General features: G+C 43.7%; 1 long non-coding RNA gene across 1 annotated transcript in view; it reads left to right on the top strand.

The window, feature by feature from the left end:
- The window catches only part of LOC117286011, a 19,373-nt gene extending 15,384 nt beyond the window's left edge, over positions 1-3,989 (top strand). Inside the window, exons 2-3 of the long non-coding RNA XR_004517136.1 lie at positions 2,967-3,062; positions 3,167-3,989. This is a non-coding gene — a long non-coding RNA (uncharacterized LOC117286011). The remainder of the gene's footprint in view (positions 1-2,966; positions 3,063-3,166) is intronic.
- The last annotated feature ends 293 nt before the right edge of the window (positions 3,990-4,282 follow it).

Raw genomic sequence — 4,282 nt, 5'->3', positions numbered from 1 at the left:
GAATGAGAAAATAGATTCATTCATAGGAAAATGGATACATATTGAAGATATACTCCTAAGTGAAATAAATAAGGCACACGTGTGTAAATACCAAATAGTTTCTCTGGTGTGAATAATCTGCAATAATACATAAGATCCTAATAAGATTACTGACATTTAGAAATGGGAAGAAAGGAGCTAAAGGTGTAGGGAAGGTGGGATGGGTAGGGGTAGGGTAATAAGGGAAAAGAAAAAAATGTGAGAGAATGAAAAGATGAAAATAAAGTGTTTATAGATGGGGAGGGGAGGAGGGGGTGAAGGGAGGGCAGGGACAAGGGGAAAAAATGAGAACCAAGACTTGTCATGTAGAGTTACAAGATCCCAACAATGAATGTAACTGTACTGTATCCCTAAAATGTACCAATAAACTCAACTAAAGCTGAAAAAAATGAAAAGAAAAGAGAACCTTTGTGCACATGTGTATGCATGCAAATACTTGTGCTCACGTTTCTGACAATATCCCTCAACCACATACAATACACATATGCTTGACGGCAAAGGAGAATGGATCAGTTATAGAACTGAGAAAAGCTTTTTGGAACTTCAGTCAAGCCTGCCTCCTTCTTTCTTTCAGGGCTTTGAAATGTGCAATCAGCAGAGACCCATTTGTATTTGGCCAAGTGATCACCAGGAGGGAGACGTGTGGTCTTCTCTGGAAAGGCTTCTCTGATCATTCGCAAGTGCTCCAGAAATTAGCCTGCCATATTGGCAGAACTTCCTGGCTACTCTGGAGAGATAGTGGGACTGGAGTCAGTGCAATCTTTGCCCATTTCCTAGATCCTGGATCCCTGGATGGGGAGAGGGGGGTCAGCTTCTTAATGTTCTAGGGCATTCAGTCATGTACTTGGTAGGAGGAGCCCCGACTCGGATCCAGGTGTCTTTTACAATCAGGCTATAAAACTGCATTTGACCTCATAGGGGGTAAGCACTAAATATGCAGTCGTTTCCTACAGGATTGCTATTGTGACTGTATGCAAGGTCCCTTCTGTAGCTGGCAGCACTCAAGCCAAGGCAGGAAAGAAAGCAAAGAGCCATCACTCCAAAGAATCTTCCCAAAGCAAGAAATGTGTGTCAAGGGTTCTGGGATGGAATTCAGGGGAGGATGACTTGGTCAATGAGGCCATTGGCTTAGTGTGCTGTGACCAGAATACTGCACAGTTCTTGAGGGTTTTAGCAGCAGAACTAATCCTGCAGACATTGTTAGGCACCTTCTGCGTGTCAGGAAATACACTGAGTTACAGGAGGTAAAGATGCATTAGACGTGGTCCCTTTCCCAAGATTTGGGTAATCTAAACACCAAGATTCTGCAGGAGTGTGTGACAAAACACTTATGTCTAGTTGGCAGAATTGCAACTATTATTATTATTACTACTATTGTTATTAAGGTTTTGTGGTTTTTTAGAAAAGGATAGTATAGCTGAGTAGTTTGCAAACCCTGATGTCTGTAAAGGGAGTGGATGGTCAATAAAGTAGGTGGTCATTTAACCCTCACACAGTTCTCCTTTCTAGGGGTGGGAATAGATTTCCTGTAATTGCTCATTTGGTAATCTACAGGCAAGTTGATCCTGCTCTGTGGTGAAGATGATAAAAGGCCTTCTTGGCCCCTCTTTGCTAACCCACCCCACTTCTCAGGCTTCGGTCTCTCTTTACTCTCTGTTGTCCACTGAGGGCATTTCAACCATCCCCTGGCTAGATATTATTTTTTCCATACCAGTCTCCTCTCAGTGTGCAGGTTCAATTTCCTTCCTGCAGTCTTCCCATACTTTCCCCAAATAGACTCTTCTTAAATGTATCCTTCAAGCTATTCTCTATCTGCCAGCTAGAATGGTGCTTAAAGTGTTTTGGAGTGGTTTAACTAGAGACAAAAATCCAAAATTTGTTCTTCTTTTTTTTAAAGAACTGGAGATTGAACCCGGGGATCACTCATACTAGGCAAACTCTACCACATAGCTACATCACCAGACCTTTCTCAAAAACTTATTTTGAAGCAGAGTTTTGCTAAAATGCCCAGGCTAGCCTCAAACTCGAGATCCTCCTGCCTCAGCCTCCTGAATAGCTAGGATTACGGGCCTGGCTATTAAAATTATTAACATGCCTGTGTGACTGTGCGTGGTTGACTCTGACTTTTTTCTCTGGCTTCATCTCCTGTCACTCTTTCCTTCAGAGGGGGCTGGCTCCTTCCCAACTCAGAACCTCAAAGGCAACATTCCCTTTATTTGGAATGATCCCACTTTCAGTCAGAGCAGCAGGACTCCTCTTAGATGTTGTTGCTGGTGGGGGAGGGTTCTCCATAGCCCCCAGAGTTCTGTGAACATTTGCTATAGCTTGAACATTCCTAATCTGAAAATCTGAAAGCAGAAATGCTTCAAGAGTCTGACACCTTTTCAGTGCTAACATAATAAAAGAAGTGGAAAATTCCACACCTGACCTCACGTAACGAGCACTCAAAACTTTGGCACATTAAAAATATCATGTAAAATTATTTCAAGCTGTGAGTACAAGGTGTATACGAAGCATAAATGTATCCTGTGTTTAGAGGTGGGCTCCTTCCCCAGGAAATCTCAGGAATATGCAAATATGGCAAAAGCTGAAAAATCAGAAACCCAAACATTTGTGACTCCAAGCATTTCAGATAAGGATATTCAACCTGTGTTATACATTTACATCCTCACAGAGAGATACAAAAATCACTATCTGTAAGATTATTTACTGTCCCCCTCAGACTATAAAGATTATAGATTATATCTCTACTGCCTAGCACAGGGCCAGATTAAATGAGTCAAATGAGTAGTAGGAACTAAATTCTCTTCCTATCAAGATATGAATGGTCATTTTTACCGATAGACTCTAACTCCACAGTGCTTTTTTTGTCAAGTGGAGCCGGACCAGGTGTGTGAGACCAGTGAACTGCCTTTGCTCTCTTCTAGGTCTTGTGACACTGCCATCTGCCTCCAGTGGGGGCACAGTGAGACATCTTCCCTGTGGGAGACTTGTTGCTTTCCTGCTTCCTGTCAGGGTGCCAGGTGAGGTGAGAGATTACCTGTGGGGAGTCCCAGGGACATTTTCATGTCTTCAAAACTATTATTTGGTTTTAACATTTTTCTTTTTCCTTCTGTCTGCCCAAAAGCCTCCATCAGGTATGGCCAATCTCACAGCCTGGTCCTAGCTGTGTGGTGAGAAGCTGGGAGAGGAGTCATCCGTGCCTCCACCAGAGGCGAGGCTGCTGGGGGAGGAATGATCAGAGGCAGCCTGGAGCAGAGGGATGTCAGGAACGAAACGGCTGGCTGAGGGGACAAGTGTCCGTGGGAAGAGATTTGTGGAGATTCTGGTATTCACCCTGAATGTGAACAGAGATTTTGGAAGAGAAAGCTGGACAACACCTGGATCTTCTGAGGTGACCCAGTGTACCGGCTGTGAACACATCTCTCAGCCCCAGTGTCACCCTGTACCTTTTTTGTAAAAGTGGAGCTGGGCCCTTGAGATTGTTGCCCTTGTCCGCAGGTCTGGTACTTTGTTAATTAGCAGGCAGAGGTCTAGAGATACCCAGGGGGACCAGGCTTCTACAGGTGGGCAGATTGCCCAGGAGCACTCACCCTGCAATACCACCCTTGAGGGCTTTGGTAGTGAAGTGCTTCCAGGTGGCATCTTCTTGCGAACAGCTTCCTCAATGCCCTAAAACAGTAGATGTCCAGCAAGTTCTAAAGTGGGAATTTCCAGCAGGTTCCAATGGTATGAACCCTAAAGATACCTCCATTATTTAGATAGCTGTGCCCACCCTCAGGGGATCTGGATCTCGGCCCCATGGGGAGAGGGAAGGGAAAGGTCACTCTGGTGTACTTTGTTTCAGCCCTAGGAATGTGGCTGCTTAAATCTTGTGTCTACTATGCCTATTTTCTTTCATTTTCTCTTCCCTCCTACTAGTCTATCCCTCCTTACTCCAAATCCTATTACAGTTGACAATTTTATTAAACTTCCCTGTTTAAATTGTTGTGTGGGTGTCTCTTGATTGGACACAGACTACAACACATGGGATGGAGGCTTCAGATTTGGCTATCAAGGTATGGTGCTTCTGCAAGACTGGGGGAGTTGGGGTCACCCTGGCCATAGATATCTTTTTAAGTTTGTGCAACTAATATATTACCGTCAGGATCAGAAAAAACAAACATTTTAAAACTGGAAAAATGTAATATAATATACAAGAAAAGTAAATACAAAACATTCCTTTAGCATGGAAGGGCATGGA

This window comes from Fukomys damarensis, unplaced genomic scaffold (genome assembly GCF_012274545.1).
Source record: "Fukomys damarensis isolate Sample0158 unplaced genomic scaffold, DMR_v1.0_HiC HiC_scaffold_14, whole genome shotgun sequence".
NCBI classification, from domain to species: Eukaryota; Metazoa; Chordata; class Mammalia; order Rodentia; family Bathyergidae; genus Fukomys; species Fukomys damarensis.
Note: the sequence above shows the minus strand (reverse complement) of the source record. Positions and strands in the feature narration are given on the sequence as shown.